This window comes from Cynocephalus volans, chromosome X, assembly GCF_027409185.1.
Source record: "Cynocephalus volans isolate mCynVol1 chromosome X, mCynVol1.pri, whole genome shotgun sequence".
Taxonomy (NCBI): Eukaryota; Metazoa; Chordata; class Mammalia; order Dermoptera; family Cynocephalidae; genus Cynocephalus; species Cynocephalus volans.
The window spans coordinates 119281472-119293783 of record NC_084478.1 but is presented as its reverse complement, the minus strand read 5'-3'; the positions used below and the strand labels follow the sequence as shown (position 1 = coordinate 119293783).

The window sequence follows — 12312 nt, the reverse complement described above, 5'->3', positions numbered from 1 at the left end:
CATTGTCTCTCCCCAGATCAAGGCAGTCGAGTGGGCTGTGTTGGTACTCCCCCCCTCAGGAGAGCTACAGCAGGAGGCTGTGTAATTCCCTCTGTGGGTTGTGCCACTGGGTCACACGTCTTCTCTCACTCAGCTCTTTTCCTTGGCTCTGCTGGTGACCATCCTTGTGTGAATGCAGTCAAGTGATCATTGGGCTTCCTGAACAGTAGTGGTGACTGCTGCAGTGGCAATGGCTGTTGCTGTGGTAGCAGGCCACCCTTGTGGTGGTGGTAGCTGTGGTGGTGTCTGGTAGTGGTGGGCCACCCATGTGACATCACTTCATATTCCTTCCATCTATCAGTGGGGGCTACCCTTGGCTCCTGAGGTCCCTCCTCTTCTGGAGGGAAGAGACGGAGTCTGCCTTTAGCTACTGAGGTCCCCACACTCCTGCCAACTGTCAGTGGGGGCTGCTCTCAGCTTCTGAGGTCTCCATGCCCCTGCTGTCTGTCAGTGGGGGCTACCCTTGACTTTTTTGCCTTTCTTTATACCGTTGGTCCCTTAGAAATCTGGTGAAAACTGTTGGATAATTCCTATAAAATCTTTCTTTCTAAAAATATCTTTATCAAAATATTATTCACATACCACACAATTCATCTTTTTAAAGTGTACAAATCAATAATTTTTAGTATGTTCACAGATATGTGAAATCTCCACCACAATCAATTTTAGAACATTTTTCCCACCTGAAGAAGAAATCCCATATCGTTTGGCTATCATCCTCCCATCCTCCTGCCCCTGCCCCTAGCCTTAAACAATGACTAGTCTACTTTCTGTCTCTATAGATTTTCCAGATTTTCATATTTTGTATGTTGAATTGTATCTCCCTGCAAGATATATTCAAGGTCTTACCCCCAGTACCTTAGAATGTGACCTTATATGGAAATAGGATCATTACAAATGTAATAAGCTAAAATGAGATCATAATGAAGTAGGGTTGGCTCCTAATCCAATATGACTGATGTTCTTATAAGAAGGAAATTTGGACAGAGGCACAGAGAGAAGATGATGTGGAGAGAAAAGGAAAAGAAGGTCATGTGATAATGGACGCAGAGACTGACATTATGCAAGCCAAAAAAATGCCAAAACTTTCTGGCAAACACCAGAAGCTGAAAGAGAAAGGAAATATTCACCCATACAGGTTTCGGAGGAAGCATGATAACTTGGTTTTAGATTTCTAACTTCCAGAGTGTGAGACAATAAAATTTTATTGTTTTAAGCCACCCAATTTATGGTGCTTTTTTATGGCAAGCCTAAGAAGTTCATACACAGTTGAATGGAATTATACAATATGTGCTTTTTGTGACTGATTTCCCTCACTTATTATAACGTTTTCAAGGTCTATCCATGTTGTACTGATGAAGGCAATGAAGGAAATTCATTTCCTGGAGAAAAGGTATTTCATTCCTTTTTATAGTTCAATAATACTCCATTGTATGGATATAGCACATTTTGTTTATCCATTTGCTCGTTAATAGACATTTGAGTTGTTTCCACTTTTTGGCTACTATCAATAATGCTGCTATAAACTTTTCTGTACAAGTTTCTATGTGGACATATGTTTTTATTTCTTTCGGATATATTCCTAGGGGTGGAATTGCTGAGTCATATGGTAACTTGATGTTTAATTGAGGAATTGTCACACTGTTTTCCAAAGTGGCTGAACTATTTTACATTTCTACGAGAAGTATAGGAGGATTCTGATTTCCCCACATCCTCACCAGCACTTGACTAGTCATTCAAGTGGGTATGAACTGGTATCTCATTTTGGTTTTGATTTACATTTCCCTAAGCATACTTCTTGTGCTGGTTGCCATTTGTATACATTCTTTGAGAAAATGTCTATTCAGGTCCTTTGCTCATTTTTAATTGTGTTATTTATCTTTTTATTATTGAGTTATGAGTTCTTTATTTTTTTTTAGATGTAAGTGCCTTATCAGATATATGATATGCAAATATTTTCACCCATTCTGTGGATTGTGTTTTTGATATCTTGATGTTGCCCTTTGAAGCACAAAAGATTTTAGTTTTGGTGAAGTTCAATTTATTTTTTTCTTTTTTTGCTCATGCTTTTGGTATAATATATTTAAGAATATTTTGCCAAATCCAAGGTCATGAAGATTTATCCCTATATTTCCTTCTAAGAATTTTATAGTTTATGTTCTTACATTTAGATCTATGATCCATTTTGAGTTAATTTTTGTATATAGTGTGAGATCGGCATGCAATATTATTATCTTACATGGTGCTATCCAATTGTCCCATCACCATTTGTTGAAAAGAGTATTCTTTTTCCATTGAATGGTCTTGGCACCTTGTCAAAATCAGTTGACCTTAGGTGCATCAGTTTATTTTTGGACTGTCAGTTCTACGAGGGTACTTCAAAAAGTTTATGTAAATATTTGTATTGTCTTTTAATTCTATTTTCCCTCAAACTTTTTGAAGAACCCTTATGTTCTGTTCATCTATATTTCTGTTCTTCTGCCAGTATCCCACTGTCTTAATTACCAATGCTTTGTACTAGGTTTTGAAATTGGGAAGTGTGAGTCTTACTTTATTCTACTTTTTCAGTATAGTTTTGGCTATCCTGGGTCCCCTGGCATATTTTTGAATCAGATTGTTGGTTTATGCAAAAAATTCAGTTGGGATTCTGATAGGGATTGCATTGAATCTGTAGACCATAGGATATTTTTACATTTATTTAGATCTTTTATAATTCCATTTATTTAGCTCTTCTATAATAAGTTTAAAGAAAACGTTTCTTTCAACGATACTTTGTAGTTTTCAGAGTTTAAGTTTTGTACTACTTTTGTTAAATTTATTCCTAAGTATTTTATTATTTTATATTACTGTGAACATAACTGCTTTTTAAATTTCATTTTTGGATTTTTTATTGCAAACATATAGAAATACAATTGATTTTTATATATTAATCTGGTATCCTGCAAACTTGATGAACTCATCTATTACTTCTAATAGTTTTTTTTAGTGAATTCCTTGGGGTTTTCTATATACCAGATCATGTCATCAGCAAGTAGACATATTTTTACCTTTTCCTTTCTAATCTTTTATTTCTTTTTCTTGCCTAATTTTCCTGGGTAGAACCTCCAGTGTAATGTTAATTGTAAGTGGCATGAGCAAACATTTTTTGTCTTACTTCTGTCCTTAGGGTGAAATCATCCAGTCACCATTATGTATGATGTTAGTTGTAGGTTTTTCACAGATGGCATTTATCAAGTTGAGGACATTCTTTTCAGTAGAGACATCACCAATAGGGAGGAATAGGAGATACCAACCTTCATCCCTCCACAAAAAAAAAAAAAAAAAAGAGAGAAAAAGAAAAACAAACAAATATAGACAGCTATCCACAAACCAGTATAGCCCTAGGAGGGCTCAAGTATTCATTTAAGAAATTGCAGCAACACAGTGGAACATAATGTATGAGAAAGATTCCTTCGATCTCTAGTTTGTTGATTGTTTTTATAATAAAAGGGGGTTGGAGTTTGTCAAATGCTTTTCTGTGCCTACTGAAATGACAGTGTGATTTTTTTTGCTCTATTAATATGATGAATTTTATTAATTGATTTTTGAACATTAAGTCAACCTTGCATCCCTGGGATATGTTCCACTTGGTCATGGTGTATAATTCTTTTCATATGTTGCTTAGCTTGTTTTGATAGTATTTTGTTAAATAATTTTTGTCTATATTCCTAATAAAATTTGGACTGCAGTTTTCTTTTCTTGTGATGTCTTTTTCTGGCTTTGAACTCAGGGTAGTACTGGACTTATAGAATGATGTAGGAAGTTTTCCTTCTTTTTCTGTTTTTTGGAAGAGTCTGTGGATAATTGGTAATAATTCTTTGTTTTTGTTTCTTTTCCCTTAATTTTATTTTGTCAGTATACAACGTGGTTGATTATTGTGGCCCATTACCCAAACCCCCCTCCCCCCTCCCTCTCCCCCCTCCCACCCAACAATGTCCTTTCTGTTTGCTTGTCGTATCAACTTCAAGGAATTGTAGTTGTTGTGTCTTCTTCCCCCCCCAAGTAATTTTTTTTTTGTGTGTGAATTGATTTATTTATTTTTAGCTCCCACCAATAAGTGAGAACATGTGGTATTTCTCTTTCTGTGCCTGACTTGTTTCATTTCATATAATTCTCTCAAGGTCCATCCATGTTGTTGCAAATGGCAGTATTTCATTCGTTTTTATAGCTGAATAGTATTCCATTGTGTAGATATACCACATTTTCTGTATCCACTCATCTGATGATGGACATTTGGGCTGTTTCCAACTCTTGGCTATTGTAAAGAGTGCTGCGATGAACATTGGGGAACAGGTATACCTTCGACTTGAAGATTTCCATTCCTCTGGGTATATTCCCAACAGTGGGATAGCTGGGTCATATGGTAGATCTATATGCAATTGTTTGAGGAACCTCCGTACCATTTTCCATAGAGGCTGCACCATTTTGCAGTCCCACCAACAATGTATGAGAGTTCCTTTTTCTCCACAACCTCGCCAGCATTTATCATTCAGAGTCTTTTGGATTTTAGCCATCCTAACTGGGGTGAGATGGTATCTCAGTGTAGTTTTGATTTGCATTTCCCAGATGCTGGGTGATGTTGAGCATTTTTTCATATGTCTGTTGGCCATTTGTATATCTTCCTTAGAGAAATGCCTGCTTAGCTCTTTTGCCCATTTTTTAATTGGGTTGCTTGTTTTTTCTTGTAAAGTTGTTTGAGTTCCTTGTATATTCTGGATATTAATCCTTTGTCAGATGTATATTTTGCAAATATGTTCTCCCACTCTGTTGGTTGACTTTTAACTCTTTTAATTGTTTCTTTTGCTGTGCAGAAGCTCTTTAGTTTGATATAATCCCATTTGTTTATTTTTCCTTTGGTTGCCCGTGCTTTTGGGGTCATATTCATGAAGTGTGTGTGCAGTCTTATTTCCTGAAGTGTCTCTCCTATGTTTTCATTAAGAAGTTTTATTTTTTCAGGGTGTATGTTTAATTCTTTAATCCTTTTTGAGTTGACTTTAGTGTATGGTGAAAGGTATGGGTCTAGTTTCATTCTCCTGCTTATTGGTATCAAGTTCTCCCAGCACCATTTGCTAAAGAGGCAGTCTCTTCCCCAGTGTATAGTCTTGGTGCCTTTGTCAAAGATCAGATGGCTGTAGGTGTGTGGGTTGATTTCTGGATTCTCTATTCTATTCCATTGATCAGTGTGTCTGTTTTTATGCCAGTATCATACTGTTTTGGTTATTATAGCTTTGTAGTATAGTTTAAAGTCAGGTAGTGTTATGCCTCCAGCTTAATTTTTTTTGCTCAGCATTACTTTGGCTATGCATGGTCTTTTGTTATTCCATATAAATGTCTGGGTAGTTCTTTCCATTTCTGAGAAAAATGTCTTTGGAATTTTGATGGGGATTGCATTAAATTTGTATATCACTTTGGGTAGTATGGACATTTTCACTATGTTGATTCTTCCAATCCAAGAGCATGGGATATCTTTCCATCTTCTTGTATCCTCTCTAATTTCTCTCAGCAGTGGTTTGTAGTTCTCATTATAGAGATTTTTCACAACCTTGGTTAACTCAATTCCTAAGCATTTTATTTTTTTTGGTGGCTACTGTAAATGGGCAGGCTTTCTTGATTTCTCTTTCTGCATGTCCACTATTGGAGAATAGAAATGCTACTGATTTTTGTGTGTTGATTTTGTATCCTTCTACTGTGCTGAAATCATTTATCACCTCCAAGATTTTTTTTGTAGAGGCTTTAGGCTGTTTGATATATAGGATCATGTCATCTGCAAACAGGGACAGTTTGACTTCATCTTTTCAAATCTGGATGCCCTTTATTTCCTTCTCTTCTCTGATTGCTCTGGCTAGTACTTCCAACACTATGTTGAATAGGAGTGGTGAGAGTGGGCATCCTTGTCTAGTTCCTGTTCTTAAAGGAAAAGTTTTCAGCTTTTCCCCATTGAGGATGATATTGGCAGTGGGTTTATCATATATGGCTTTAATTATGTTGAGATACTTTCCCACTATACCCAACTTATAGAGGGTCTTTGTCATGAATGAGTGTTGAATTTTATCGAATGCTTTTTCAGCATCTATAGAGATTTGATTTTATTAATATGGTGTATCACATTTATTGATTTGCGTATGTTGAACCAACCTTGCATCCCTGGGATGAATCCCACTTAATCGTGGTGAATAATTTTACATATGTGTTGCTGTATTCTGTTTGCTAGTATTTTAGTGAGGATTTTTGCATCCATATTCATCAAGGATATCGGCCTGTAGTTTTCTCTTTTGGTTATATCTTTACCTGGTTTTGGTATCAGGATGATGTTTGCTTCATAGAATGAGTTTGGGAGAATTGCGTCTGTTTCAATCTTTTGCAATAGTTGTAAAGAATCGGTTTCAATTCCTCTTTGAATGTTTTGTAAAATTCTGCTGTGAATCCATCAGGTCCTGGGCTTTTCTTTGTTGGGAGCTTTCTGATAACAGATTCAATCTCCTTTATTGTTATTGGTCTGTTCAGATTTTCTTAATCTTCATGGCTCAGTTTTGGGAGCTTGTGTGTGTCCAGAAATTTATCCGTTTCCTCCAGATTTTCAAATTTGTTGGCGTATAGTTGTTTATAGTAGTCTCGAATGATTCCTTGTATTTCAAATGAATCAGTTGTTATATCACCTTTTTCATTTCTAATTTTTGTTATTTGAATCTTCTCTCTTCTTTTTTTTGTTAGCTCACATAGACTAAGAGTGAAAGGATGGAAAAAGATTTACCATGCAAACAGAAAAGAAAAACGAGCTGGAGTAGCTATTCTTATATCTGACAAAGTAGACTTTAAACTAAAAACCATAAAAAGAGACAATGAGGGACACTACATAATGATAAAAGGACTGATACTTCAAGAAGACATAACAATCATAAATATGTATGCACCCAATGTTGGAGCAGCCAGATTTATAAAACAAACTCTATTAGACCTAAAGAAGGAAATAGACACTAATAGCAGGGGACCTGAACACCCCACTGTCAATATTGGACAGACCATCTAGGCAAAGAATCAGCAGAGAAACACAAGATCTAAACAAGACTCTAGACCAATTGGACTTGGCAGATATCTATAGAGCATTCCATCCAACAACCTCAGAATATTCATTCTTCTCATCAGCACATGGATCATTCTCCAGGATAGATCACATATTAGGTCACAAATCAAGTCTCAACAAATTCAAAAAAATTGGAATTATCCCATGTATTTTCTCAGACCACAAAGGATTAAAACTAGAAATCAATAACAACCGAAATTCGGGAAACTATACAAACACATGGAAATTAAACAGCATTCTATTTAATGACAAATGGGTCCAAGAAGAAATCAAGCAGGAAATCAAAAAATTTATTGAAACTAATGAAAATAATGATACATCATACCAAAACCTGTGGAATACTGCAAAAGCAGTATTAAGGGGGAAATTTATTGCATTAAATGCTCACCTCAGAAGAATGGAAAGATGGCAAGTGAACAACCTAACACTTTACCTTAAAGATCTAGAAAAGCAGAACAACCCAAACCTAAAGTTAGCAGACGGAAAGAAATCATTAAGATCAGAGCAGAACTTAATGAAATTGAAACCCAAGAAACAATACAAAAGATCAATGAATCAAAAAGTTGGTTTTTTGAAAAGATAAATAAAATCGACAAACCATTAGCATGGTAATAATTCTTTGAATGTAGATAAAATTCAGGGTGAAGCCATCTGGGCCCAGGCTTTTCTTTGTGGGTAGTTTTTTGATTACCAACGAATCCCTTCACTTGTTATAGGTGTATTCAGATTGTCTATTTTTTCTTGAGTTAGCTTCAGTACTTTGTGTCTCTCTAGGAATTTGTCCATTTCACCTAAGTTATCCAATTCGTTGGCATAAAATTTTCATAGTTTTAAAAATAATCCATTTTATTTCTCTAAGGTTGGTAGTAATGTCCTCTCTTCCATTTCTGATTCTAGTAATTTGAATCTTTTCTTCTTTTTCCTCTTGGTCAAACCAGCTAAGTTTTGTCAATTTTGCTTAGGTTTTCAAAGAAAACATTTTGATTTTATTAATTTTCTCTAATTTATTGTATATTTCATTATTTTATGCTTCAATCTTTCTATTTCTTTCCTCCTGCTTGCTTTAGGTTTAGTTTGCTCCTTTGTTTTTCAGTGCCTTAAGGTAGTAGGTTAGATTTGAGATATTTTATTCTTTCATAACGTAGGCATTTACAGCTATACATTTCTCCCTGAAAACTGCTTAACTGCATCCCACAAATTTTGTTATGTTGTGCCTTAAGATTCATTCATGACAATGTGTTTTCTAATTTCCATTTTGATTTCTTCTTTGATCTATTTTTTTTTTAGGAGTGTGCTATTGATTTGTATATATATTTGAGTTTCCCAGAGTTTTCCCTTTATTGACTCCTAATTTCATTTTACTATGGTCAGAGAACATACTTTATAATATTTTTACCCTTTAAACTTATTTAGATTTGTTTTATGGCCTAGCATGTAGTCTATCCTGGAGAATGTTCCATGTGCTCTTGAGAAGAATTTATTTTATGTTGCTGTTGAGTGGAGTGTTCTATAGATATCTGTTAGGTCTAGTTGGTTTATAGTGTGTTCAAGACTTCTATTTCCTCACTGATCTTTTATCTAGTGGTTTTATCCATTATGAAAAGCAGGGTATTGAAGTCTCCAATTATTATTGTTGAATTGTCAATTTCTCCCTTCATCTCTGTTAGTTTTTGCTTCATGTAGTTTGGTGTTCTGTTATTTGGTGTATATGTATATGTATATATATGTTTATAATTGTTATATCTTCCTGAGGAATTGACACTTTTGCCATTATAAAATGCCCCTCTTTATCTCATAATAATTTTTTTGTTGTTTTAAAGTCTACTTTTTCTGAAATTAATATAGCCACTCTAGTATTCTGTAGTTACTATTTGTGTTACATATATTTTTCATCATTTTACTTTCAATCTATTTTGTCTTTAAATCTAAAGTGTTTCACATGTAGACACCATATGAATCATTCTTTCTTCAACCATAGTTGAATCATTCTTTTAAACATTTGGTTTGATAATCTCTGTCTTTTGATTGGATTGTTGAGTCTGTTCTGACCCCATGAGGGTTCCTGGCAGCTGTCTTATTCTCCAGATCACTCCTGAAAACTAGCTGACCTTGTATAGGCTGTATCTACATTAGATCCACAAATCCCCTCCAATTCCTTTTACTACATCTGCTACTGTTTTTAAGTTTAAACTTTTCCACTGTTTTCACATTTAAACTGTTGCAAAGGAAGTCAGTTCCTTTGGGAAGAAATTAGGAGCTACCTATTTAATGACCTGCTTCTCCCCTTCCCCATGAAAATCTCTGAGCCTGGTCTTTTGAACTGAGGGTGGGAACAATGTATTCTTCTTTTTGAGTGACACCCCACTCTAGAAGCTGAGTGCTCAGCATTCAGTGGAAAAGGGTGGCAGTAACTGCGGACCTCTTGGCTTGCCTCTCCTGGTGTGGAACCACCACCTCATGAACCAGGGCAATGGCTATGGAGGCCCCAGTATTTTCAATGTGCCATGCCCAAAGTAGAGCTTCTGTCTCATGAGTGAGGGTTGAACAGAAGAGAGCCCCCACCTCTTCAACACATTGCTCAGGACTTAGCCTCAGCAATAGGCAGAATGAGAAACACTGGCATTCTGCTTTACTTGAGAAGTAAACCTTCCAGATGGAAGCTGGGGGGTGGGGGGGGGGGGAGTTCTGGATTCTTGGCTGCAGCAGTCCGGAGTGAAGTCTTCCCTTGCTGAGCTGAGAGGGCAGAGGAAGAGAGCAGTCTTGATCGAAATAGCACAGACTTTCTTACCAAATTTCCATAGATTTTTCTCCAATAAATTTTTCTTTGTTTTTTCTTTGCCCTTATAATCATTCCAAAGGCTTTAAGTAGCTGTTTTTTGTTTTATATAAAATTTTTACCATTTTAACTGGGGAAAGGATAATTGGAGCTACTCATGTTGTCATAGCAGAAGCCAATCTCCTCTGTAAACCTCTTTAAATGTATAAAATTAAATACATAGAAGTCTGAAGGAAATCAATTATATAAAAACCCAGTTAAAAAATTATTTTAATCACACATTTGTGATACGTTAATATATGTATTTTATTAATGCATTAAATAAGATATAGTGACAAATCTAATAAATGACATAATTTCAAAATAGTGGTAAACATAAACTGTATTTCAAAATATCTGTATAAACTATAATATGCAAATACCTGTGATTATTACTGAAAACAAATTACAGATATGGTTAATACTACTGCAGTTTGTTGCCTACATTAATAATTAAAGAAAATGCTAAATTTCAATTAGAGATTAGTGAAAATAAAGATGTAAATATTTTCCTTACAAATTCATGGGCCTCCTGAATTATATTTATGGACTCTGGAGGGCAGGAGGGTGTGTATGGGCCCCGGGTTCAGAACGCCAGCTCTAAATTTTCCTTGGGATGAAGAGAAAGGTGAGAAGATCTAAGGAATCTCATTCTGTTCTATGATCAATAAAGCACAATTGAAGTACAACTAAGATTTAGGCCATTGCAAAATCTAAGTATCTTCCTTCACAGTTTCCCTAACCCCTATTCCTTCTTCGTTTAACAGCCAGAACCGTTATCCATATTTTAATCTTTCTTTTTTGCTATTGTGTTTTTTTTTTCTCCTTCATATGCAACTCATCTTTTCCCTCTGAAATGGATCAAAATGTTTCTGTTAAAATTCTCCATTCTTGTTACCATGGCATTCACTCTTCAGACCTCTGCACTAAGTCCCAAATTGCTTGCTATCAAGAGTGGAACCTTATTATCCTTATCTGAAAAGCTCCCTGTCACAATTGCCTCTCTCTCTCATTTCTTCTTCTCCTGCAAGGGTTGGCCCAGAATGTGAAATGTGCAGTCAAGGGCTGTAAGCTAAAGGCACTCATCAGCCCCTGTTTTCTCAATGCAAGGTCCTAGGACTAGTATCCAAGGGGAATCTTGTTCTTTCACAGGCTCAAAGAGATGTCACTACTCACACTACTATTCTCCTTTGTTACTGCGGGATGTCACTGTTATTTGGAGACTGTTATCCTGATTCTTTGGTAAATCTTTGTCTTTCTTTCTAACCAGCTTCTTCTCTCTCCCTTTTCAAATCCTGACTAAAAAGTCTGTTTTTGATAATATAGCCGCCACTTTTTTTCACTTCTGGAGAAAATCAATGATTAACTCATAAATCCAGCTGTCAACACCTGTCCCCAGAATATTTTTCTAGTCCATCCCTGTGCAACAGGAAATTTCAACTTGCAGGAGCCTACCCTGGTTCCTTTCATAAAATTGCAAACTATATGGAAGTCTGCATATAGGTACTGCTTTCTCAGACCATTTGATTACATGTCAATCTTTTAACCTCACACTTTCATTCTTCAGCCAGGCTCAGTAACAGTACTACAGGAGGCTGCCTTTAAATAGAAAAGATAATGTACACAGGTAACTGATGGAAGAAAAGAACAATGAGCAATTCTATTTAGCCTTCAACAGGTAATGTTACTTTTTATTTCCATAAGTAAAGGCTTCTACAGCAAAAATGCCACTATTGGGAAACATTCAGCATAACAGAACCATTTTCATGCCTGGGTAGACGGCCCATTGTAATATTGTTTTGTTTATCATTTGATTATACAAATTCTTTACAATAATGATTCTGTACACAAAGACACTTTTCCCCCTACTATCACTGTACATGTGATAGTCTCTTTCTGTAATAAAAATACCTGATCCTGTGCTGTATATTCTATGTTCAGAAGAGGAAGAGAGTTAAACTGAACCGTGTACAGAGTGTTTAATGCACATTTGTCCTGACATCAAGTAGTAATTTCCATTCAATTACCCTTATAGTAGTATTCTTAAAATATTTTCCAATCACCATCTCCCCCCAGAAATCACACACACACACACTCACGCACACATGCGTGCACGCACACACACACACACACTCAAATATGTGAACTCCAAACCTAGCCTCTCAAACCACTGAAATCAAACAAAACAAATCCCAAGGTGGATGCTGTGTGCATAATACTTCCCACATTTCTTTTCTGGCTTCAAAGCATTTATTTTCACTTGCTAATTCAATATATAGATAGCCTCTTATCTCTGGTATCTGCAGGCTAGGGTAGAAATAGGTGTCTTAGTAAAAGC

The 12312-nt window shown here is 35.8% G+C and overlaps 1 pseudogene; it reads right to left on the bottom strand.

Moving 5' to 3' along the window:
* Positions 1–12312, bottom strand: part of LOC134368312 (protein BTG3-like) — a 52494-nt pseudogene that overhangs the window by 37009 nt on the left and 3173 nt on the right.